Here is a 27,278-nt window from a genome sequence, read left to right on the forward strand (position 1 = left end):
TTTCAATAATTATTGATTAATTTCAATAGTTTTTAATAATTATGTGGAATAATTTTTGACATTTGGTAATTTCAAATTTTTTGAGAATTATCGTTAATTTTTGGTAAATTTAATAACTTCAGATAATCTATATTATTAACTAAAATTATTTTTGATAATTAATAACTATATTTATATTGAATAATTATTGTTTGATAATTATTGAATAATTATTTATGAATAATCATTGGTAATTATGAATTATAATTTTGAATAGTTATTGATAGTTTCCAATATTTTTTATAATTATGTGGAATGTTTTTTTAAATTTGGTGATTTCAATATAGTTAACTTTTGGTAATTAATAATTTTAGTTAATCTATATTATTAACTGTAATTATTTTTATAATTAATAACTTTATTTATATTGGATATTATTGTTATTCTTATTAGTTATTGAATAATTATTTCCGAATAATCATTGGTAATTATTAACTATAATTTTCAAAAATAATTGATAAATTTCAGTATCTTTTGATCATTATGTGGAATAATTTTTGACATTATAAATAATTCACATTTATTGTCAAGAAGAAAATTAGTTATTGTAAGGTTACAAAATTTATTAATTAATTTATTTCCCAAAAAACAATATAAAAATAATTAACAATTATTGTAATGAAATGATATAAAAATAATTTAATAATTATTGTCAGAGTAAATAATTAATTAACAGACCCAATGTTCCCCGACCCATTGGGTCTAGGTTGGAGGATATGCATGACCCGACCCGAAAGTCTTATCTTTTTCGCCCGCATACAGCTATAGTGGTTGGTAGCGCAAACAAGGGGGCCAACATCCACATTTTTTCACTCCTCCAAATCGAATTCACGCTGGAATAACACTGGAAGATAGTATTCACGCCGTTAAACAAATAGATTTCGTCAATTTTGGATTTTCATTGGAGGGGAACAGGCTCCCCTGTTTCAGTGTTTGACGCCTGGCAGAGATTATTCAAGTCAAATAGTATTCTCCGGTCGTTTTGGACGACAGAAAAGTCTTCCATCTTCGTAACTACACCAGAAACAATAGTTCTTGTAAAATCGACCATTTTGGATGTGCATGGTCGGTGGGTGGTATTTCAATAGTTCCATCACCGGAACTACACCAGAAACATAAGATAAAACTTTCAGATGCTTGACTAGCTTACTCTCTCCACCCAATGCGATTAGTATGATTTGGAAAATTGAGATCCTTTGGCAGTAAAATATGTATAAAAGATCTACAAAACCCAGACCAGATAAATGATTTTAAACTCAACAAAATAAATAAACAATAATCTTCCCATAGATCAAAATCAATCAGTAATCAGAAATTCCTTCAAAAGCACACACAATCTTGTGTGACAAAGGGGTGATCAGCAGTAGAGAGGTTAACGAATCGATCCCAGTCAGAAAGGAAGCGGAGAAGAATAGCAGCACCATGAAGAGTAGAAGTAACAGTGGAGTCCAAGGGAGTATAAAAAGTCGGTTTTGCTCTCTTCTGCACAGTGCACAAGGATTAGATAAATTTATAAAAGTAATGTTTTTTTATGGGAATGTGGAGGAGAGAAAAAAGGGGAGTTGGAAATAATTTAGAAATGCGAGTGTAAATAGGTGCGAACTGGGCCTCTAATAAATTAAAGGAGATTGCCATGCCATGTGACATGTTTATGTGCTTCTAGAGGGAAGTTTGCACCCCTCTAGATTTATTCGATTTAGGTAATGGAGCAAGGAGAGGACTGTTGATATGGCAATCTCTACTTTAATTTATATATATACCCATAAGTTATAGGGGTGCTCACACTTCAGTTAACTGAACTGTGGGGCATTCTTGGAACTGAATTAAAGTTAGTCGGTTAACTGATTGACCAGTTCGGTTTATCGGTTTTTTGATTTTTTAATTTTTATAATATATATTATAAAAAAATATAAATATAATATATATATAAAATATTATATTTTAAATAATATATAATATATTATAAATATATATTTATATATAATGCATATTTATTAATTTATAATATATAAAATATATATAATACATATACATATATATAAAATATATAGAAATATATGTATACCAGTCGGTTCGATTAACTGCCGGTTTTTTATACTGGTTAACCGAAACCGAATCAATTGGTTCAATTAACCGATTTTTTGGTTCGATTTCAGTTGATTTTTTCGATCAGTTCAATTTTTTGGTTTTTTTTTTTTTTTGTTCACTCCTAATAGGTTATAAACTTATTACAACCACTCAACCATGCACAAATCACACCGAATGCATAGATGGAGTGATTCTTTTTCCTTAAATTTTTTCCTTTATTTGCATATATTGATTTTTGTAGTTGCTTTCATGGTTCAATTAGTTAGAACATCCATTTAGTAAGTGGAAGGTTTTGGATTCGAATCTCAATGGAAACAATTGTTTTATATGTGGTTTTTGCTGAATTGTTTAGTTTATTGATTGGTCAAGGAAATAATTTAATAGTATGCATTTTTATAGTCTATTTCCCCTCAAAATTCATAAATTTATTTGCCAAAATGTATTTATCCCAATCCTGTGAATTGGGAATCTTTCCCCCTTTGACATCAACCCGAATTGTACAATCGCATTATAAATTATCCCTAAAAACTAAACTATTTATTGGTGTTTTCAACCCATCGTTGACTCAGCCAATCAAATCGTTTGAACCGTCACCCGGTCAAGATTTTGGGTCTGGTTCAATCAAGACCCATCAAACGGTCAAAAGCTGTTGACTTGGTCAAGAATTGCTTGAACTACCGATTCAACCATTAACCTTGTCGACCCGGTCACTGGGTTGCACACTCAATGTATGCAAACTTTCGGAGGCTATAACATTGCACTCCGATGTCCGATTGGGGTGATTTTTTTTTTGTTTAACTTTTCGAGATCTATGTGTCCTAAGGGGCCATAGTAGCCTTGGCTCGCTATTTTCGCAAAAAACCCCTTTTTGGCCTCAAATTGCATTTTTTAATATTTTGATAAATAAAAAATTAAAAACTAAGTTAAAAAAAATATAAATTAAATATAAAAATACATACATCACATCTAAAGCATATATGTACATTATTTATTGATAAAATATATATTTATACACATAAATACATATGTGAACCGTTTGACCCGGCCGATCGAACTAGTGATTCGCAATCCAGAGGCAAAACAATTTGGCCTCCTGGTCAGTTTTTAAAGAACTGCTATTTATTTTTGTGAATATTTCATCATAATGGTTTCAATACCAAAAAAAAAGTAGTAATATAATTAAGTAATAAAATATTTTATATATGACCCACATACAGGCCTACAACTAGTAAGCTAGTCACTAATAATGGATGGAGTGATATGTTTATCCTATTTTTTTTTCTTTATTTGCATATATTAATTTTTGTATTTGTTTTCATAGTTCAGTTGGTTAGAGCACCCGTTTAGTAAGTGGGAGGTCTTGAGTTAAAATCTCAATGAAAGCAATTATTTTATTTGAATTGTATAATTTATTGCTCTGTTAAGAAAAATAATTAAATATTAAACAATGTTTTTGGTGAATACTATATAGTAATGGTTTCAATACCACAAAAAAATTAATGGTAATTAAATAATAAAATATTTTAAAAGATATGAGAATCTACTCAATTTAAGTCATAAATAAAAGAACTTATTCCATTATCGGGATTTAAATTCAGGTCGCCTAGGTAAAATCCAAGTATCCTAACCGTATTAGATGACAATGGATTGATGAAGACACTAATGAAAATTTCATTGAATAATTATCTATCTTAGATATTACTAATATATAGTTAATTTTATATAATAATAAATTAATATTTAAATATTAAAATATAATTATTCAATAATTATTGATATGAATAAATTAATTTTCAAACATTTATGTATTTTATGAATAACTAATTACTAAAATATCAAAACAATTTAATATTTTAATTATTTTAATTATCTTATACATTTAATGTTTGAGAAGTTTCCAACTTTGTTACGGTGTTGAAATGTGAGACATGGTGACATGGCTAGAGTTTAATAGTTGGATGATGTGGCAAAATGCGGAGCTTGGGTAGGGTGGAAGTAAACCCATATTGAACTTGGCTTGTTGTATTTATTTTTTATTATTTTAAAATTAAATTTAAATAGAGTTTAAATTAATAACTTTACTTTTACTAAATTTTAATTTATTTAGTAAATTGTTATTGATGCGTAATTTAAGTTATGATATTATGCTCAGTTTATTACTATTTAAAATTGTTAATCTTGTTACAATTTGTTGTTATAGATTAAGTATAATATTCATATAGTTAATTCTAAACTCAAATTACCCTTAAATACTAAACGATTTTTTTTGTTGAATCTGAATCGTAATGTTTTCAATAGAAAAATAAATTGTAATGGTAATTAAATAATAAAATATTTTAAGATATGGGAATCTACCCAATTTAAGTCGTAAATAAAATAAAAAATCTTATTCCATTGCCAGGATTTGAACCCGAGTCGCTTGGGTGAAAGCCATGTATCCTAAGCGGACTAGATGATAATGGATTGATGGAAACATTACTATAATTTTCATGTAATAATTATTAATTTCAAATATTACTAATATATAATAATAAATTAATATTTAAATATTAAAATTTGATTACTCAATAATTATTGACATGAATAAATTAATTTTCAACTATTTATGTATTTTATGAATAATTAATTACTAAATATCAAAATTAATTGATATTATAATTATTTTAATTATCTTTACATTTAATGTTTGAGAAGTTTCCAACTTTGTTATAGTGTTCAAATGGGAGGCAGGGTGACATAACCAGGGGCTAATAGTTAGATGACGTGGCAAAATGCAGAGCCTGGGTAGGGTGAAGGTAAACTCATATTGAACTTGACTTATTGTATTTATTTATTTTATTATTTTAAAATTAAATTTAAATAGAGTTTAAATTAAAAATGTTTACTTTTATTAAATTTTAATTTATTTAGTAAATTGTTATTGGTGCACACTTTAAGTTATGATATTATGCTAAGTTTATTAATATATATCTAAAATTTTAAATTTTATTATAATTTGTTATTATAAATTGTGTAATATTTATATAATTAATTTTAACAATTATTATTGTTAAACTTCAAAAATAGTAACTTATTTTGAATTTTCTATAATGTTAATCATTTTTAAATTAAAATTAAATTTTATTATAGTATAATATACAATAATTATAATTAATTATTAAATTTTTATTGATGATATGAAAAATATTATGTGTAATTGTAATAATTTTCTAATTATGAAATATTATTATTTTTACTAAATTCATAAGTTTAAGCCTCATAGAAGTTATTTTCAATTCATTTTGTTCATGATATATTTTTAGTTCATTTAATTGATAACTTATAATGTAATTTGCTTAGTTTGACTTATTTATGGTATATTCAATATCAATCTGAATTTTATCCAAATCAAATCTAAATCTGATGGATAGGATTTGATTCAAATCTGAATATTATCAAATTTGGATCTAGGTATATCCAATTCTTTCCCAATCCATTTGCAGCATTATCCAGTGTTTTTCCTCTAATTAACTTATTCACTCGAAGGTAAGAATTCAGTTCAGCCAATTCAAAAGTTTTTCAACATCCACCTAATAGTTAAGCCACTATATGACTACATTTTAATGTCTGATTTTTTTGTTTTTTTGTTTTTTTTTTTACTTGGAACCTTTGATATTTTAAGCATGATTCGAGAATGTGGAGCCTACTGCTTTCTGCATGTATTTGGCCCTAGCTATATAACGATCAAAGATAAAAAAGAAAACAAGTATATCATCAGTTCCAAAAAGAAATCACTGAAAATAAGTATAAACATAACAAGAAAATCTATAATTGGAGAACTTTTCAATATAGAAATAGAGTAACAGATGTTCCAATTCAGAAGCAATTCACAATATAGAATGCTAACTTAGTCATTAAACGTTAAATAACTTGCTTCTATTTAGTTGCTTTCCATGCTGTCAATCTTCTGACTCTAATCTTAATAAGACCCATAAAATGGGATGATCGTGAATGCTTTCTTCAGCCACTTGATACCCACATTTTGCCTGCAGTGTACTGTGTATTGGGTCATGAGTTTCTTTAGATTCAATGGACAAAGGATGACAACTCCTTCACGTGTAAGCTAGTTCCCTCTGAAAGTCTGAATCACTTCCCATGTGAAGAAAAAAAAATCCAAAATATGCCTTGGCAGCCAACCATCTACAATCTAGATCATAGCTTGCTTTTGGACCCCAAATCCTTGTAAATGCCAAGCTTTTTTTTGGGTAGGTTTCTAAATTCCATGTCTTGATCTTTAAAATATATGGCGTTTTCATTTGCTTCCGTCATCATTAATTAGATTCAAGTTGGCAACAACAATCTCCCTAAGGTGAAGATACCAGAAATTAAAAAGAAAAACATATATTAGTTAAATAATTATAATTAATTAACATTATAATGAGTTTATTGTACCAAAACTTTAGAGTTTGTGATGAATGAATTACAAGTGGGTGGTGATTCTAACATGGGAGCATGTGATTTACTTGCTATAAAATATCAGTATATGTGAGTATATGGCCATGTGTTTGATAACGCTAAATTCGGAAGCTAACTGCAAGTCTGCAACCATTTCATGTTTGTAACCTTGGATTCTAAATCCTTATTTACTTCAATCTTGATGGGGTTCCACTTTATGCTAATGAGGCCAGCTTCACCTGAACTTTAAGTCCATGGACCTGATTCGATTTTGATTCCATTGGCCTATCGAAGGACGTCCAGATTGAGCTGCACTGCCTCAAAGTTCTCAACCCATTCAAGTTTTGGTTTGCTTTAGGTTTGATCTTTTCTGATCAAATCAATTCAGCCTGGAATTTAAATGGACTTGTATTTATTGCTGCAATTAAAAGCTCACGGTTATTTGATCAATCCCCATAAATGAAGTCAAGATTCTCTCTAACTTGCACTATTTTCTAATAAATTTATGCAAATCATCTCATTCATCAGTTGGGCAAATGATTGGGAGTCGTTTTGGAAGTTGAGTCAAACCGACCCTTTCTCTTATTCTTTAATCTGTCATCCACCTCGACTACTGAGCTGATCATGTGAAACGATTCCAATTTTAATAGATCAATTTTAATAAACAAACACATTAACTCTTCTACATAACTGATCAGTTTATAAACATCACAACGCAACTCCATCTATTCCCACAGCGCTAGCAGATAATCTTATTCTCTCGATTGATCTACAAGATTAATTGGTCAAGCTCAAACATCCATGGAGATCAAACAGTTACAGTCATGCAGCAGGCTCTTAGGAACCTTCCTTGTGCTTTCCTTCTCCCTTGCAGCACTGGCATCAGCGGATTCGACGACCCTCGAGGCCTCAATGACAGCTCGGTCGTCTCGGCGTGCATTGATAAGCACTCCAGCAGACGTAGTTCAGCAGTTTCTGATGCCCCATAACAGGGAACGCACCAAGCTGGGACTCCCGCCTCTGCAATGGAGTGAGAAGCTTGCTAGCTATGCTAGCTGGTGGGCGAACCAGAGGAAGGGAGACTGTGCTCTCATCCATTCCAACACCAACTACGGGGAGAACATCTTCTGGGGCAGTGGGAAGGATTGGAAACCTGCTGATGCTGTTGATGAATGGGCCGCTGAGAAACAATACTACGACTACAAGATGAATACATGTGTTCAGCACCAGGACTGTTTGCACTACACACAGATCATCTGGAGGCAGAGCTTGTATGTTGGTTGTGCTAGGGTGACTTGTGCGAGTGGAGACACATTCATCACTTGTAATTATGATCCACATGGCAATGTTATAGGCCAGAAGCCCTTCTAATAGCCTCTGTGGGTGCCTTTGATGGTGGGAGTGAAAGTGGTGATTGGTGCAAGCCACCCTTCTTGATCCTACTGAAAATTGAGGTAATTGACAGATAGAGGTAGACAGCGAGCATCTGGTGAGCAAAGATGGATCTTAGTGTTAGTGGGTCTCTGTTTTCTTTTGCAGATCGACTTTCTTCATTGTAGCAATCCATTCATTCACTGGTGGCCCCAGTATATATAGTATGCATACGTGTATAGAGTCTGTAGTTAAATTTCATTCTTGAGCTTTGATTTATTGTTATGTATTAACTATTAAGAGGTTGGAGAAGACTTACTTACCCATATTGATATGATCTTATTTTTATTAACAAAACATATGGGATTATTATACATAAATTAAAATTCATATCAGCTTGCTTTAATACTACTAGTTTTGAATCAAATATATAAAAGCAAAAGGCACGTCGTACGTTCTCAGGGAATGGCATCTGCACAATGTTCCTTGAAAGGTATAGCCGTATAGGGTATTTTCGTCTTTTCACCTCCTCCACCCTCTCTCAATCTCTTTCTGTTTCCCTATTCGCTCCAAGCCTCCAACCAGACTGCACGAGACCGGATCTGCTCCTTACACAGGGCGCCTCATACGCATATTTATAAATTATTATTCAGGGAGATGTTCTCAAGGTGGATGTGCATGTGAGGCGTCACACACCCCTGTTCCCTCCCCCACTTGCTCCCTACTCGGATTTGGTCATCACAAGACCGTATTCACACCGTGGGCACAGTCCCTTGCAATCATACGTTGAAAATATCTCCCCATGAAAATAAACATATAACTACAGAGACATTTCTAATGAACGGGTGTAAAAGACTGTGAAGACAGTGTAAGAATGATTTTTTGACGATTGAATCATAACTCTCTTGCTTCCCTTTCCTCATTGGACTTGAATCTACTACCCACAAGTTATTTTCACATCTCTACCCATGGGAGATTAGAGTTATACATTAGAAATATCGTGGTGTTCACTAGGTATAGATGTGAAAACATTTTGTGAGTAACAGATCCGGAGTGCCCCTCACCAGCTCTTGCAACACAAGGGCCCCATCCGTCAGTACATTCTAATTATATATAATTGATGTGAGATAGACATGATTGTCCTCTCTTGGAACTGCCGAGGGGGGGGGGGGAGGCGATCGGCAGTTCGTTATTTTAAATATCTCATCCACAGAGCTAAACCAGATTTATTCTTTTTGAGTGAAACTAGATGTAATGAAAGTAACTCTGACAAAATCCTAAGCACTCTATATGATTATAATTACTTTTATGTGGCATTTGAGGGTCAATCAGGAGGACTGTGGTTAGGTTGGAAATGACGTATTACTCTTTCTATTAACTAAGGCAACTCAAATTATGTTCATGCTTCAATCTCAAATTGCCCACCTCACTTCAACTAGGAGATGCTTGGAGTTTATGGGAGTCCTACTAAGGAACTTAGATGCTCTATTTGGAACCATTTACAAGAGCTTAACGGGTCTATCCACAATCCCTGGTTTGTAATTGGAGATCTAAATGCCAAAGCCCATGAAGGTGAAAAATTTGGAGGGGCAGAGAGCTCATAGAAATCAAATGCAGCTCTTTAAAGATTTTATTCATACCTGTGGACTAATTGATATTGGTTTCCATGGCTCTCCCTTTACCTGGTCAAATGGCCGTGATAGTTCAGACTTGATAATGAAAAGGTTGGACCATGCATTATGTTGCTTCCAATGGTTGGAAAAATACTCAAATTCCTATGTGCAACATTCGACAACGAAGTTGATTCAGCTTGGAGGCAAGAGAGGGGTTCCTTCTTACAAAAGTGTGTGGCTTGTAAAATCTACATAACAAAATGGGGGAGGCAAATTCTAGGCAATTTTCACCAATGAATCCATGACATTGAAGAGAAGTTACGGGCAATTCAAAATAGAAGTGTTGATGCTCCTACAAAGATGCAAGAATTGTCTTTGAGAACTGAACTTAACCACCTGTTAGAAGTAGAGGAATTGCATTGGAAGCAAAGATCCCAAGTCACCTGGCTCCGAGAAGGGGAAAGAAATACTTCTTTTTTTTTTTTCACATCTCTGCCTTCAATAGGAGAAGAAGAAATAGCATTCAATGGCTACAAAATAGTACAAGGTCATGGACAATAGATAGAGAGGAAATTGCTGCCACTGTGAGGGAGTTCTATGAGTATCTCTACAATCTTCCCACCCAACTCTCCTGCATATTGGAGATGATGTCATACCTAGTAGGATAAGTAGTGAAGACAATGAATCTTTGTGCAAGGTACCCTCCTTTGAGGGAGTTAATGATGCACTTTTCATTATTAAACCTCTTAAGGCCTTGGGGTCGGATGGATTATTACCAGCTATTTTCTTTCAGAGGAGTTGGAATGAGATAGGTAGTGATCTTGTGAAGTTTGTTCAACAAATTTTCATAACTCCAGAGACTGTTACAGAAGCCAATGTCACTCTTATTGTTTTGATCCCGAAGAAAGATAGCCTCCAAACAGTGAAGGATCTGTGTCCCATCGGACTCACTAATGTAATTTACAAAGTGGTGGTCAAGATTATAGTTAATCGTTTAAAGCCATATTTGGACACAATGTTAACCCCTTACCAAAGTGCCTTCACGCCAAGACGTCAAATTCATGATAATAGAATTATTGCTTCAGATGTGGTTCACACTCTCAGCCATATGCAAGGGAAGCATGGGGGATTCATTTTAATGCTTGACCTAGCGAAAGCCTATGACAAGATCGAGTTGTCTTTCCTGGAGTGGTGTTTGAAGAGAAGAGGCTTCTTTGCCCATTTATGTAAGCTAATTATGTGTTGTATTGCAAGTTTTAGCATTTTACTAAATGGTGAAAAGAGTGAGAGTTTTACCCCAGAGAGGGGCCTACGTCAAGGCTGTCCCTTCTCCCCGTACCTCTTTATTTTATGTACTAATGTTTTGTCGAGAATGCTTGATAAACAACTTCAGGTGGGGGATCTTCATGGATTTAAATTTGGAAGAAGCAATATCAAGATCAATCACCTGCTATTTGCTAATGGCCTTCTCATCTTTGGACGTAGTAGCCCTTAGAGCTAAACAAAGTTAAAGAGACATTTGAGAAATACTGCAGTTGGTCTGGAGAGGAGGTCAATTTTGAGAAGTCCCCAATCCACTTTAGTAAAAATGTTCACTACCGTCAAAGAGAGATATTGGCAGATCAGATTGGTGTGGCACACATGCAATGCAACGAGGAATATCTCGGAAGCCCACTCCTCATGAAGCATAAGAAGGTAGATCCTGGAATTTTCTTATTGACAAAATACGTGCAAAATTAAAAGGGTGGAAGATTCATTGCCTCTCACACGCGGGAAGAGAAATCATGATTAAATCAACACTCTTTGCAATTCCAAATTTTTTCATGGCAATCCATGCGGTACCGCATGCTACTTTGGAGAAAATCACCAAAATGATTCGTGACTTTTCTTGGGGCTTTGATCAAAATAGGAATCATGTATACCTGAAAGCATGGAGTGAATTTACACAAGCTAAATGCATTGGGGGGTTGGGCTTTAAAAGGCTAGAGATTACAAACAAATGTTTGCTAATGAAACTTGGATGGTGATTCCTTAAGGAAATAGAAAGTCTATGGAGTAAGGTCCTATGAGAAAAATATCTATCACAAGGATCCTTCTGGGGTGCAAAGAATAGTCCAAGCAAATCAATTATTTAGAACACTCTTCTTAGATGTCGACCATTGCTGTTGAAAGCAGTTAGGGTTTTAATCAACTCAGGGTGGGATACTCATGTCCTTTTGGACCCTTGGACTTTTCCCCCATTGAATTGTGGCCACAGGGTGAACAATGTTGAGGCTGAAAGTTTAAAGGTTGCTGAGCTTATCAATTCTCTTACTGGCACATGGCATTTCAACCTTGTTGAAAACTTGTTTAAAAATGAAGTTATACATTCATTTCTTCAAACTCCATTATCACAAGGTCATGAGCTCATCTCGGATAGATTGGTTTGGACTTGTACGCCTTCTGGGATTACAACTTTGGCTTATAAGCTTATATCCTCAAAGGATCCAGACACTTCTTCCCAAATCGAAGCCTTCCTTGAGGTAAGCTGGAAAGTATTTTGGAAGTACAAGAAGCTCCCACCCCGGGTTCATGTTTTTTTGTGGCGTTGTATTAAGAACACCTTACCTCTTGGTGCAACCCTTGCAAAGTATTGTTAGGGAGTAAACTCGACTTGTTGTGTATGTATGGAAGCTAATGAAATAATGTGACATAGATTCTTTCACTGCTCTGCCATGAGAGCAATTTGGTTTGGTCTCCAAGTCCAGTTGATTGATGTTAATTCCAAGCATGAAGTCAATGATTGGTTAGCAATTTAGTGGACTGCAAACAACAATCACCCACTTCTAGGGGTTGAAAATTTCTTTTGGGGTCTTTGGTATTATGGTATGCCTAGAAAACTCACAATAAAATGGTGTTTGAGGGTAAAAAGTTTAACCCAACTTTAGTCTTACAAGAAGCTACAACGCACTATGAAGAAATCTGGAACTTACAGTGCATGGACCAAGAAGGGACCCCTTCTTTGCCCATGTCCCACCCAAGGTCATGGCTCTCCCCTCCCCCCCAATGTATTAAAAGTGAATGTTGATAGAGACATGGGTCCACTTTACTCTGGTATTGGATTTATTACCAGAGACTCAGGAGGGAATTTTTACATGGCTAGAGCCATGAACATTGAACGTAGTACCTCAGAACAGATCAAAGCTCTAGCTTTCTTTGAGGGCATCAAGCTAGCCATTGAATTATAGATCTCTTCAATTGCCCCAAAAGGAGATGCGCAAAAGATAGTCTCTCTCTACTATTGAACCCCTCCTTAGTGGTTCCTTGGCGCATTCACCACTTGATAGCTGAGTGCAGAAGTCTCTTGCAAATGTTCTCTCTTTTTTCTATCTCATTTGTCTATTGTACGGTTTTACCCCACCTGATTTTCTACTACCTATACTATTTAAAGACGTAATGAGATGATTCAACCTAGGGCTTTTAAAATGGAATAATAATAATAATTCCTAATATTAAATGCATTTCAGAGGAAAATTTTTGGACCAATGCTACATTTGGAAGTTAATGCATGTAACAGATTTCAATCAAAGGGAAAAGAAGACGATAAGTAATAGTTGTTTGGTGTTAAGGATATATCTCAGCTCAGCAGATGAGGATAAACCTCAAAGAGAAAAGAGTCCTTGCTAGGCATTAAAATCTCTTCACTGAAGTCGCAATTCTATCATCTACGTCGTCTGTAATTGTGTCGTGTATGACAAATCCTTTTCCTTTTTCTGTACTCCATTTAAATTAATACAGAATGGGCAGGAATTATCATGCCTGAAACATTATGAACGGTGCAATATCATATTAATAATCACTCCACTATTTACACATCATCGCTACCGCTATGACAAATTGATCATCCAGTATACCAACTGCTAGCCCCTTGTTTTTAATGCCTAAGCTACCCCTCAGTTGGAACTTTTATTGTTTTTAATGTCTAACATTTTGTCTCTTTCTTCCAAAGTAATTTATCAACTGAGGAGAAGGGAACGACTTTCCTAAGTTTCCCAAAAACTTACTTCGAGGAAAGTTGCTTTACCTAAATAATCCCGCGTTTTCATATACCCATAATAAAAATAACAGTTTCGTACTCTTTTACCTTTAGTCAATGTTCAACTTATACCTCACTTCGTTATCTCTTCCCTTTTAAGATTGTAAATGGATCTGATTTAGTAAAATCTAAATTTGACTCAAATATTTGATTTGAATTTGAATACTAACGGATTTGAATTGGATTCAGATTTAATTCAATTCCACTTTAATTTTTTAAAAACACAAAAAGAAATTTTCAATTTTTTCGGCATCCAATTAGATATGAAGACCTTAGAATTGAATTCAAATCTTAATGTATTTGGTTCGGATTGTGATTTAATCCAATTCTACTTTAATTTTTTTAAAATATATACAAAAGTTAAAAAGTTTTTTTTTTTTATCAATGATTGGCTTTTTATTTCCTTAAAGTGCCCTTTTGAATTTGTTAATACCCCACTTTGTTATTTCTTTTCTCTTAAGCTGGAAATGGGTTTGACTTGGATCAGATTTAGCAAAATCTGAATTTGATTCGATTATTGGATTTGAATTCGAATTCGAGTCCTAACAGATTTGAATTGGATTCATATTTAATCTGACTCTACTTCAATTTTTTTAAAATACAACAAAATTAGAAAGTTAGTTAATTATTTTTCAGATTTCTGAAATCCATTTGGATTTGAAGATATCAAATTCAAATTCGAATCCTAACAGACTCAGATTGGATTTCCATTTAATCCAATTTTTCTTTATTTTTTTAGAGTGCACAAAAATTTAAGAGTTAATTTAAATCCTGATGGACTTGGGTCATATTCGGATTTAATTCAACTCTGCTTTAGTTTTTAAAACACAAAAAAAATGTTAATTACTTTTCAACTTTTATATGTAATAAATTAATGCAAATATAACATATTGAATTTATTATATATATATAAATTCATATATCTATCTAATATATAAATTCATATATAATATAATATATACATATATATTTTTTTATTAGTTTAAACTTAACTATATAAATTTTAATTAGATTGGATGGAATTGAATCCAAATCTCATTCAATTACATAAAGACATCATTCGAATCCAAGATAATTGAAATGGATGTAGGATCAAGCTATGCATTTGAATCCAATTAGATTTGAAGACTTCAGATTCGAATTCGATTTAGATTGGATTCAAATTTAATCCGACTCCACTTCAACTTTTTAAAATACAAAAAATTAAAAAGTTAACTACTTTTCAACTTTGCAAAATCCAATTGGATTTAAAGAACCTGGAATTTGAATTTAAATTAGAACTTACCTAAGTTTTGGACTTTAACAATCCTCACATTGGGATTGATTATTGGTTCAATGTTTAATAATCAATCTACTTTTTAAATATGAGAATCTTTTTCGCATTTTCTTTTGATGAAGAAAATAATCTTGTTTAATTTTTTTACATGACAAGCTAGTCAAGCCCAGAATGCATAAAATATCAATATATTTTTAATGTTATATACACATGCAAAACATGTGCTCTTCTGCTAGTATTAATAAAAAACATGAGAAAATTGGTCATTTTTTCCCCTCGAAATTTTGAGTAAACGAACAGGGCCTAACAAACCTTGTTAACTACTTTCATATGGTACAAAGCCAGTTTGATACATACATTTGTCTTTCCTCTTTACTTTCATATTGTTTCCCTTTAAGTGTCATGTTGAGAATCAATTTTCTAAAGACTATAAAATCCTTTCAAAATAGACTTGTCATGGGCTGGGTAGCCTGACAGCCTGGTTCATCATTTTTTGGGCTTGGACAAGACTCCAGGCCCACGGTATCAAGCTTGGGCTTTAAATACTAGTCCCAATTATTTTTCGGGCCAGGTTCATGCTTTCTCAAATAAGCCTAACCCGATAGTATTGCATATAATAAAAACATACATTAATTGTATATAATAAATTTGTAATATATATATATATATATATATATATATATATATATATATATATATTAAATTATTAAATTATTATCAAATGCTAATTTACTATTCAGAAAATACAATATTATTTTATTAAATTACATCATAAATAGGGCATTTTATGTGCAGAATGGGGCTTTGGGCTTTATATAAGAGCCGGGCTCAAACTTGGGTGTAGTCATTTTCTGATGATAAAGAGGCAAGGCCCAGACGAGCCGGTAAACAGAGTTCAAATCAGCCCCCCACAACGTCCCACAGCACATCGCTGCCGTGTATTGAGAACATCTTCCGATGATAAACTATGAATGATGATGTCATCATTGGGAGGTGTTCCCAATACACGACGAAGATGTGCTGGAGGACGTTGTGCGGGGGGGGGGCAGTTTTGTCGGGGGCTGATTCGGTCTCCCATGAACAGGTCTATTTCAAAATAGGTGATGAAAACCACACATGCAAGGAGATAATGCAAGTAGAGCAAAACAAAATAATCAAGTAGCAAGATACAACGAGTCTACTTAAGGCAATGGTTATGTCAAGAACAAAGAGCAAAGACGAGTAGAATAATTACAGAGCTAAGGCAACCTTATAACTTTTAAGTTTACTTAAGTTATTCTACATGATCTATCTCCAATATATTTTTATAGATGGAGACGACCAACACTTTTCTTCAAAAGCAAGCCCATATTAATTATTAAATGATCAAATATTCTCTTACATTCTGTCAACAATTTTCAAGGTGTTTTTAATACCAATGCAATACTTTTAAGTGAAGGAAGTCTAGTTTCATTGCCATATCTCTCTTTTTTTTTTTTAAGCCAAAACAAGGTTGCTATCTCAGTCTCCGTGTTAACTAATTTATTAATGTCGTTATAACTCCTTCTAAGCTAAGTGTATTAAATAAGTTTAACAAATACTGACTCTTTTTTTTTATTTTTAACCTTATGGTATAAAATGAAAATGCTGGTACTAACCACAAATTTGACCACCCCTTTCGATCTAGTGTCTCATTTTATTGAAGTGTTTTTGTTGACGCAACCAGAAGATTACAAAACATATTATTGAGGCTTCTTGATAGACTGAAAAAGGTGAAGCTTTCAATTCTTTGATGAAAATCGAGTCCTAAGAGGCTAAGATGGTCACGAGCAATGGGAATGCATAACACCAAATCAATATAGGAAGTTTCCTTAAGGCTGTATTTGGTTTGAAAGAAAGGTAGGGAAAGGTAGGTAAATCTATACAAACCTTTTACAGGTTTTCCTACTTGTTCCTTTCCCTACCTTTTCTTTCAAAACAAACACAGCCTAAGAGGCAACTAGATGACTACAATATATGGTTTTTAACCTTACAGACCAAATAACCACACAAAACAAATTTCCAAAGAAAATATGTAAGTTTTATTAACAATAATAACCTTAAACCTTACATTCACAAGCAAGAGGGGGGCATGAGGGCATCATTCTTAGCGTAACTTGGGCTACCCAGGAATTAGGATGGGCCTGGGCCTATGTTTCAAGCCTAGGCTGTGGGCCAAGTTAGGCTGGGCACTGGCTCAGGTTATATGCCCATTATAGGTGTTAAGCTTGTTCTGGTCGGGCCTGGTTGGAAGTTGGAACCACAATCTTTTCTATATATTATTACTTGAATACTAATCCTAGGTCTCTTAAGTTGTCCACGCCGGCATATATATGACCATCCATCATTTCATTACAAGATGCCACACCACCACCAACTCTCCCATGCTTTTTGTGTGGTTTGGAACGGGAAACAATAAATCACCGTTTTCTCCTCTGTTCCGCCATGAGGCCGGTGTGGTTCGGTTCTGTTTTGGGTTTAAAGATGGACTCTGGGCAAGTCAGGGATTTAGGAGTGTGGTTGTCTATGCTGTGAAAAAATAGTGAAAAATTCATATTAATAGAGCTTAGGCCCAGTACACTGAACTTGCCAATCCCGAGGAAACTGAACATTCAAAGATTGTGGGTCCGGTCTCAAATCTGCCCACCTCTTCAGCATCCCAAATTAAAATTAGTTTTGACGGAGCATCCAGTGATTTTAAATCAGGCATGGGTATTGTCTTTCGCAATCATAAAGGAGAATTTTGCTTGGGCCGGGCTGTTAATGTACCCCGTAATCACCCAAAAGTTCTAGAAACTATGGCAGTTAGGGAGGGTTTAATGCTGGCCATTGAAGAAGGAATCAGATCAATCTGGATTGAGGGAGATGCTCAGCAGTTTGTTAAGTTCCTGTCGGACCATTCTCTAGAGGTCCCTTGGAGGCTGCATCACGTTTTGGCCGATTGCAGGAATTTGTCGCTTGAGTTGATCAGTACCATATCTCCTTCATTCATCATATAGGTAATTCTGTAGCTCACTGTATGGCGAAACATACTTGTATTATTTCTAAGCCAAGTACCTGGTCTGTATATCCACCATTTCTTTTACCTGTACTGTTGAAAGATTTAACTCAATGAAATTGCCTTCAGATTTCTCAAAAAAAAAATCTCTTTCCTCCATTCTGATTCCTCCTCCCGTACACCCTATTAATTGAGACATACCCAACATTGAATTAAAGCTGGAAATTTCTTCTTCAGATTGGCGCTACAGCTCACAAGTGAAATGCTTGGAAGGCACAACAATCCTTCGTGGAATGGGTGAAGATAAAACTCTCTCCAAGTCTCCATTAGAACTATTAATGGGTTCAGTCTATCTCATAAAACCCAATCGATCAAACTGATTATGTCGGATCTGGTTTCGTGGTTTTTTCTCAATTAATAATTAAGTTAGAATTAGTATAAATATTTCAAACGGATTAAGACCTGAATTCATATAGTTTGTAATATACAAGTTCTTAATCTTCTTCTAATTTTTGTTATATTTTATGTTTCACAAGGTAAATTTCATAAATAAAACACAATGTAAAAATGGCTAGAACTAGATATAATACCTGTCTGTTGCCATGGAAAAACCCAATACTCCACCCAATACTCAATATGATAACATAAGGCATTAAAGATATTTCATTACATAAGTGACTATAGGGTAGGGTTGTAAGGGGGATCAGTTAAATCTACATCTGCATCCAATTATTAAATATTGGATCTAAATCGAATATATTTGATTTGATATCAGATTCAGATTTATTTTGCATCTATATATTAAACCAAGGTATTAAAAAATTAATTATTTTTAAATTAGGCTAACTTAACTAAATGAAGTGTATATAAATAATTATATACTTCAAAATTCATATGAAAATAAAATTTTAATATTTTTTGACTTTATTATTTATCTTATTTATTCATTTTAAATTTTCTTAAAAAATCATGTCAGATGGCGGCCATATTGGGCCTGTGCTTTGGGCCATGTTGGACTTCCCTCTTGGAAGATTTGTGCCAGGTAGGTGTGGCCTACTAAGGCCCATGTGCCAGCATGGCACGATCCACTACAGTATCAACAACCCACAGAAGTAGATCGTTCCATCGTAACACGATTACACGACCCACATTGCACTTCTAATCAGTTGTGCCTGCCCCTGTATCGAGTCTAAATCCAATTTCACATATTTGAGAAGTGGGATTGTTCACTTATTACAACAGCCGATCTTATTATGTAAAGGCTAAGGCTAACACTGGTATACTACAACAAATTCAGGTTAAACTGTTAAAGAGATGGGAACTACAACAAGTATATTTCGGTCAAGAAGGAGAAATGGTCTTTATTTTCTTAGGATTGATGGCTGTTTTCGAAAGTTGAAAGCTACTGTTGCAAAAATAAAAAGAATAAAAAACCTAAACAAGAAAATCACATATAACAAAGGCCAGACCATGTGAGTAGCTAAATTCTGGCCACCCAGTAGAAGTACAGGAGCATGATAAAGACAAGATCGGCTTCAGTCAGAGCTATGCCTTTACAATCTTTCATTGGGAATATCTCCCTATTTCTGTGCTTTATTTCTCAATGCAAAGCTATGATGGCTGTTCGAATAGACTTTGCTCTGACTGAATCCGGTTCTGACAAAGACGACTATCGAGCACAATCAACCTTATTCTCTGAATACTACGTACATTGTTTTATTTGACTCACAAATCTTATCTCGCTCCCTCATCTTATCATAAAACCACTCAACAACCTTATGTGATGGTATTCTTAATTGTAAATGTTATATTAATTTTGTTTCACCCCTGAATTTATTCCAAACTATAACCAAAAGGAAAAGAGATAAGAGCAGGGGAGGATATAGCCTGTCTTACCCCAAGTTCGCATAAAAAAAGCATTCATGATATCAAAAAGATTTTGACCAATGAATCCACTTAAAACATAGAAAACACATATTGCAAAAACTTTGACCAACCAACCCAACCTGGATACATTTTGATACAAACCCATTTGATTGATAATCCACTTTATTGATTATAAGTATTTTCGGTATCATGTCTTTCAAGCATCAGGCATCATAGTCCAACTTCTAAACATTACAATCTAAAACCAAAACACCTTCAAGCCCAAAATTGTGGGCTTTGTACTTCCACAGTTTAAAAGCACACGTCATGCTTTTCCAAACGCAACCTTGGTTATTTGACTAGTTTAAGTTGTTTAACAAATAACCACCTCTATTCCACAATTCCAAATTTCTGATCAAGTATCTGAATGTATTGAGAATATGAATCAAACTGTATATCCTGTTATTTGTTCCAATTGAATTTGTATATGAAGTCCGTAGATTCATGGATTCGAATCTATTTGGACATCAAGATTTCTTATAGAAGTCTAATTCATTTGCAACTCAAAACTTACTACTTTCTGCTCAACCACTCAAGTTAGTAGAGGTATAGGAGGTAGTGTTTTTAACCGTCTGATCTTCGTTACTAATATTAAGAGCACATTCTTAATAGTTGCTTGCAGGTGTTTTCAGTTTTTCACAGAAACAAGGGAAAAATCTAATATTCTTTCTGTCGGATTTTGGGGACAAAAAGGGTGTTATACAAAGTTACATTTCACAGAGAATAGAACCACACATCTCCAAATCAATCTTCATGCGTGCGCATATACTGTCATCTGTGTTTATAAAATATTCATTCATGGCTCCTTTATATCTGCATCTGGAATGGCAGGAATCGAAATACAAATTCAGTCAGCTGATGATTCTCCAATGGTCTCAAGTAGAAGACTTAATGCAACAAATCCGCTCCAAGCAGAATGGTGGGCCCTCCTGCATGGTCTCCAATATGCCCACTACCTAAAACTCAAGACGTTGGTCTGTTTTTCTGACTTAGAAGGCTTAGTTAAGAACTTCTATATAGATGGGGAGGAGGAATAGTTCATCAAACCGATAAAGCGCAGAATCATACACCTTCAATCTTTTTTTTGATATAGTTTGTGTATCCCATGTAAATAGAGATATGAATAGGGTTGTTCAAAAATTAACTTACAATGCATAAATATAATATGATAGTAGAAAACTTGAGCAACCTAACAAATGCTGCTGTAACGACATTACTTTAATGAATGTTAAGCCTTCTGCTTTTTAAAAAAAAAAAAAAAAACATTCATGTCTTCTAAATTGCCACATAAACAGAAAAAAGAACAAAGGAGATGCGCATTATTTCTGAAAAGCAAAAATAAACTTTGTAATCTATGAACTGTATCAGAAATTATATGATTAATGCCCCTCCTGCTTTATCAGAAAAGATATATATATATATGGAATGGGTGGTTTTACCTTGCAGGAAACGGAATTTATTTGCACGAGTCTCATGTGCAAATGTTTTGCATGTGTATCCATTGCATGGTAGACGCATGCCTCGACTTCTTTCTCATTTCTTCTGTTCGAGATGCTTCTTCCTATTCGAGATCCTTCTTCCGAGTTCCATTTGAGTCTCCCTCTTCGAGAGAACTCTTTGGCTTTTCGATTTTCCCTGTCATTGCGAAGGAAGAACGAAGGAGGCCTTCCCAAAGGCTTCACAAACTGCTTGTCCCTCTTGAGCTATTGAGTTCTTGAAGCAACAGGGACAAGCAGCGGCGGTTTGGCCTTCTCCACTCATTTTCAGGGAGTCGAATACTGTTCATCTTCTAGTTCGAAACCTTGAGGATTCATGGAAGCCGAGGCCGAAGTCGAGGCGTCTGCCATCAGAGCCCTGGGTTCTCTCTTCAAGCTCATTGAAGTCTTTTTGTGGTATTAGGCTTTCTGTCTATCTATGGTATATCTGTTCTTTTGCTTTTTGTTTATGTAGTTCCAGATTAGGGCAAAAAGCATATTTTTCTAGCTAGATTTTGTGTGATTTGGAGTTCGGGTAGTAAGTTTTTTCTAGAAGACTCGCTTTGTCCACCTTCCCCTCAAGTTTTAGAGTTTCATGTCTCTACTTTCTCATTCCCGGTTTTGCTATTAAAATTTCTCTTATTTAACAGGACCGACAATGCTCCCATATACGAAGCAGAGGTGTCCGCTTCATTTGTTCGTCAGGGTAATTTGGCAGAAACTGCTGTAAGTTTAACTTAGTTTAGTTTGTTTCTGAATCGATCTGTTGTTCTCTTATGAGTTACGATACTAATTTTGGGTTTCCTTCTGATTTAGTAGCTATAGTGATTGATGTATGCATGCACTTATTTTTAGACCCTTTGAAACCCTTATTCTTACATGCAGTTTTTGTCTTGCCAAGCTGCTTTTATTTCGGAGGTTGAATCTACTGTTAATGGCAAGTATTCCTTGTTGAATTCTCCTTCACCCCATTTATTTATTTTTTCTTGCGTCACACTTTTTGCTAATAAATCATGTACTGAGACCACATGATTTGTTTTTCGGGTCTGTCTTTGCACCATTGCGAAGAATTTGTTAATGATCAATGCCATAAATCAATTAGTTACATTTTAGTGATTCTGTTGTCTTTGTGATCTGCTCATATTACACTCCGTTAGAGGATATGGAACTCATCAGGTAGATGAATGATTTGGTGCTTCCTGTTTCCTTCAGCACAAACAAGGAGGCAAGTCCAGATTTTTCTTTTTCTTTTTTAGCTTTTTTTGTTTCTATAGTGACAATGGTGTTGTAATGTATTTAATATGTTACCAAAGTTGTATTACTCTGCAACACGATGTTGCATTGTTGCAGAATGAAGGTAGCCATCCCGGTTTCATCACCTTGAATAACAATAGAAATATCCTTTGGTACCTTAGGGTTTCACCACCTTGAATAATTCGTGGTTTCACCACTTTGGTGGGTCGGTAGGTTGCTGTCCAGCTTCCCAAGAATAATTCGTGGTTTGGCGGGGTTGAGGAGGTGCAGCCATTCTATAAGATTGTAAAGATGTTCTTACAATTTCCATCTAGAAGCATCATAGTTGGTTTCACCGAGGGATTTTTACCTATTGGACTCAAAGAGTTCTGATTAATGTCCCATAAAAATGCCTCTTCTTGGGTACCTCATAGTTTCAGCTCATGTTACATAGACACAGAGTCAAGGCTCACTGATATGACTATTATGGTTTATAGATTTTTGGGAAGTATAGGTTTCGCATGCATGTATCTCATTCATGGGGATGTCAGTATACATATCTATTTATGCATGTCCAAGGGAAACATTGAAAATCTTTCGTCCATATCCATATTTACTGGACGTGTCCAAAGTCCAATAAATGCATTGCACTTACAATTAAAGTGTCTAAGTAACATGGTTGGAAGTTATCACTGCCTATCCACGGTTATGTAGCTGGTTGTTGTGGCAGCCCAGTTGACTCAGACAAGCTTATTCCTTCAATGGAACTGGATGGTGGTTCTGGTCCTTATCCTTGCAGGTCAAAGGTGGGCACATTTACTTGTTGAATGTGTAATCTTATATATGATCAGGAGCTAGGGGGTGCAGGGATAAGGGGGCAGTAGCAATTTTGTCCTTTTTTAGGAAATTTACTTCAGAAGGTATGTGTTGCTCTTTGTGAACTAACATTATCTCTAATCCCTGCAGATGTAAAAGATATAAAATGTGTAATCAATTGTGATTTCCCATCAAGCCTTGAAGATTATGTTCAAAGGATCAGACGAACTTACTCATGCAAATGCAAAGTTTGCCAGAGATCTTATTAAGATCCTACAAGATGGTGGACAGGTCGTTAGTCTAGCATTGGCTACAATGGCCAGGTCAAGTGGTTCACATGATGGAAGTATGTTTCTAACCATTTTCTCTATTACATGTTTAAGAGATGGGTGGGTATTCGGTTGACTTGAAATGATTTTCAGGTATTATTTATTATTGTGTTTTGACAGGTTCAGGGGGGAACTTCCGCTCAAGGGGATGGGGAGGTGGTGGTTTTGGCAATCGAGCTTTGATTTCTAGATCCAACACCATACCACTTGGTACAAGGAAGCCATGGTAGCGCCTATTCTTCGGTGGGATGGTGAACTGCGCTGACAACACAGCTGTGAATAACCTATACATAATCTTTGTGAAAGGGATCAAGGGTCATCTCAATAGATTGTCGTCGGCCTGTGTTGGTGACACGATGATGGCCACCATGAAGAAGGGGAAGCCTGATCTCAATAAAAAGGTTATGCTTGCTGTCATTATTCAACAATAGAAACTGATGAGGGCAGATTTGGCCCTCCAGTAAAATTGTGACACGTGGCACCCTGTGACAACTAGGAAAACACCCAGCCAACAAACTTACGAAGTTGGTAACCCACCCGGGCACCTGTTTGGCCGGCCTGGCGCGACCTGCGCGAACTGCGCACGGCCTGTGCGACCTGGACCAGCCTAGCGCATGATCCGACCAAGGCGCCAGCTTGACGACCTGATCTAGACAGTCCCGCCGACTGACACAGGCGCCGACCTGACGACCTGGCCTAAACACTGACCCGCCGACTGATGCAGGCACCCCTCTGACAACCCAGACCAGGCGCCGACCTGGCCGCCTGACACAAGTGCCAGCCGGACGACCTCGAGGAGTTCACCACCGTACCCCGGTTCTGACAGGATGCGACGAGTCTTACCGTTTGGAGGCTTTTCACCCACCTAACCCGCGAAGACTCCGGTATATAAAGACCTCACCCCCCAAAGGGGAGGGGGATGGAAAAGAAGACTCCGGTATATAAAGACCTCACCCTCAAGGAGTTCACCACTGTACCTCGGTTCTGACAGGATGCGACGAGTCTTCCCGTTTGGAGGCTTTTCACCCACCTAACCTACGAAGACTCCGATATATAAAGACCTCACCCCCCAAAGGGGAGGGGGATGGAAAAGAAAGGGAAGTAACCCTGCTCTCTAGCTCTCTCATATTATCTTCAAAGCTCTCTACAATAAGAGTGCTAACTTAAGCATCGGAGAGCCCCCACCGAGAAAGCACCCCTAGGACCTCTGGTTCAATTCTCGCAAGTCCTTCAGCTCCCGCCGCCTACGAAGAGAAGGAAAAGATGTAGTTCTCGGAAGTCCCTCAGCTCCTCCCACCTATAAGGAGGAGGAAGAGATGGAGTTCTCGGAGGTCCCTCAACAGCCGCCACCTACAAGGAGGAGGAAAAGATGGAGTTCTCGGAGGTCCCCTAGCTCCCGCCACCTAGAAAGAGGAGGAAAAGATGGAGTTCTCGCAGGTCTCTCAGCTCCCACCACCTACAAAGAGGAGGAAAAGATGAAGTTCTCGCAGGTCCCTCATCTCCCGCAGCCTACAAAGGAAAGAAGACCACTTCATGCTGAGGGCAGTCGGATTGCGCCGCACCAGGGAGCTCCAACATTCTCTAAGGCACCGACCGCCTACCAGGGAGTTCGTCGCCAAGCAGTTCGCCACCAAGGCAGTTCGCCACCAGGGAGTTCGCCCCCAGGCAGTTCGCCACCTAGGCAGTTCGCCCCTAGGCAGTTCGCCACCAGGGAGTTCGCCACCAGGCAGTTCGCCCCCAGGCAGTTCGCCACCAAGGCAGTTCGCCCCCCAGGCAGTTCGCCACCAGGCAGTTCGCCACCAAGCAGTTCGCCCCCAGGCAGTTCGCCACCAAGGCAGTTTGCCCCCAGGCAGTTCGCCATCAAGGCAGTTCGCCCCCAAGCAGTTCGCCACCAAGGCAGTTTGCCCTCAGGCAGTTCGCCACCAAGGTAGTTCACTACCAAGCAGTTAGTTACCAAGCAGTTCTCCCCCAGGGAGTTTGCCACCAAGGCAGTTCGCCACCAGGCAGTTCGCCACCAAGGCAGTTCACCACCAAGGCAGTTCACCACCAAGCAGTTAGTTACCAAGCAGTTCTCCCCCAGGGAGTTCGCCACCAAGTAGCTCGTCACTAAGGCATGCCAACACTGGGTCAAATAACGAGGTACTTTGCCAAAAAAATTCACATCACAAAACATTGATACGTCGCCGAAAACGGTTACATCAGAAGCCATGGTGCCGAAAGGACGGTGTCTACATGTAGATCAAAGGTCAATTATTTTTCATTTCGTTCTGTTGTTTTCTTTCTTTGTTATGTTTTCTATTATATATATTTTTTGTTCCCTTTCAAATCCACCGGTAGGTCTAATCAAAGTTCTTTCATTTTTTCTCCTCTTTATTGTTGTTTTTCCATGAGATTTTAAGGCTTCCTGTCTTTAATCTGATTATGATGGCTTTTTTATTGTCTTCGTTGTTAACTTGTATTCTGTTAGCATTGAACGTTAAGATCATATAATTTTTTTAAGATTGTTCTTCTGTGTTGTAGGCAGTAATTTTATTTCTATGTTGTGCTCAAAGTATTGCCCAACTCATAGCACTTCGACAGTGAACAGTTAACTGCTAAGTTAATGGCTTTCAAATGGTGGGTCCCAACAAAATTCATTGGTATAGTTACTATATACTATGGAAAAGATGGCACCAGCTCAATACCGCTATTGTCACATGGGTATGTTTTATTCTTAATTCCCATGGATCGATGTGGTTTATAGGGGGCTATTAGAGGGGGTTATAAATTCAGATTTCTGAGGAGCAGTACAGTCATCATTACGACCGTGGTCTAGATTTCACCACTCCCCATAAGATGAATTCAGAGGTGGGTCCCATTCGTACCAAGAACAAACAAGGCAAAGGTCACGGACTCACGGACTCACGGGTGTTCACAATTCTACTGTCTAGTCTAAGCAAACTTGAAGCAAGCTCACTGCATCAGAAAGGAGGCAATCAGGCAATGCAAGCCCATCTGGTTCTTCTCCTCCTCCTTCTGATCTCCCTCACAAGCAGCCACCGCCATGCATCAGCTCAGCCTTATGCGACATTTCCAACAACTAGAAGCGGTCAGCTGAAGCTGCCGGACAACGAAACAATCTACAACATCTCAAAGCAGCTGTGCTGGGGTTGCATAGGCGAAGCCCTACAGTTCTTGTTTGTTCACAACCTGAAGAGAGCAGCGAAGTGGGAGCTACCTCTGATGTGGGACTTCCAGCTCGAGAACTACGCCAAATGGTGGGCGGGACAACGGAAAGCGGACTGCGCGCTGCAGCATTCGTTCCCGGAGGGGGGCTTCAAGCTGGGGGAGAACATATACTGGGGCAGCGGCGCGAGATGGACTCCGACCGACGCCGTGATTGCATGGGCGGCCGAGGAGAAGTACTACAATTACGTGACTAATAGTTGCCAAGAGGGCCAGATGTGCGGTCACTATACTCAGATTGTATGGAAGACCACTCGGAGGATTGGATGTGCTCGTGTGGTTTGCGATGATGGAGATGTGTTCATCACTTGTAACTACGATCCGCCTGGTAATTATGTGGGAGAACGGCCATATTGAGAGGA

General features: G+C 36.5%; 1 non-coding gene and 2 pseudogenes across 3 annotated transcripts; all 3 read left to right on the forward strand.

The window, feature by feature from the left end:
• The first annotated feature begins 3,438 nt into the window (after positions 1 to 3,438).
• On the forward strand, positions 3,439 to 3,512 carry TRNAT-AGU (transfer RNA threonine (anticodon AGU)). Its single transcript has one exon. It is a non-coding gene; the product is annotated as a tRNA-Thr (tRNA).
• A 3,850-nt stretch (positions 3,513 to 7,362) lies between these two features.
• Positions 7,363 to 7,932, forward strand: LOC148869949 (pathogenesis-related protein 1 pseudogene; annotated as a pseudogene).
• A 13,321-nt stretch (positions 7,933 to 21,253) lies between these two features.
• LOC148869950 (pathogenesis-related protein PR-1 pseudogene) lies at positions 21,254 to 27,278 on the forward strand (annotated as a pseudogene). 2 transcript variants are annotated; one of them, XR_016108321.1, is made up of 6 exons: positions 21,254 to 21,730; positions 21,964 to 22,039; positions 22,199 to 23,352; positions 23,513 to 23,708; positions 23,812 to 25,936; positions 26,212 to 27,278. The product of XR_016108321.1 is annotated as a pathogenesis-related protein PR-1 pseudogene, transcript variant X2 (transcript). The 2 variants fall into 2 exon arrangements; XR_016108320.1 differs by lacking the exons at positions 21,254 to 21,730; positions 21,964 to 22,039 and having other exon boundaries at positions 22,648 to 23,352.

The sequence above is a fragment of the Nelumbo lutea genome, chromosome 2 (genome assembly GCF_056320005.1).
Source record: "Nelumbo lutea isolate HS-2025 chromosome 2, American lotus-T2T, whole genome shotgun sequence".
In the NCBI taxonomy this organism is placed as follows: domain Eukaryota; kingdom Viridiplantae; phylum Streptophyta; class Magnoliopsida; order Proteales; family Nelumbonaceae; genus Nelumbo; species Nelumbo lutea.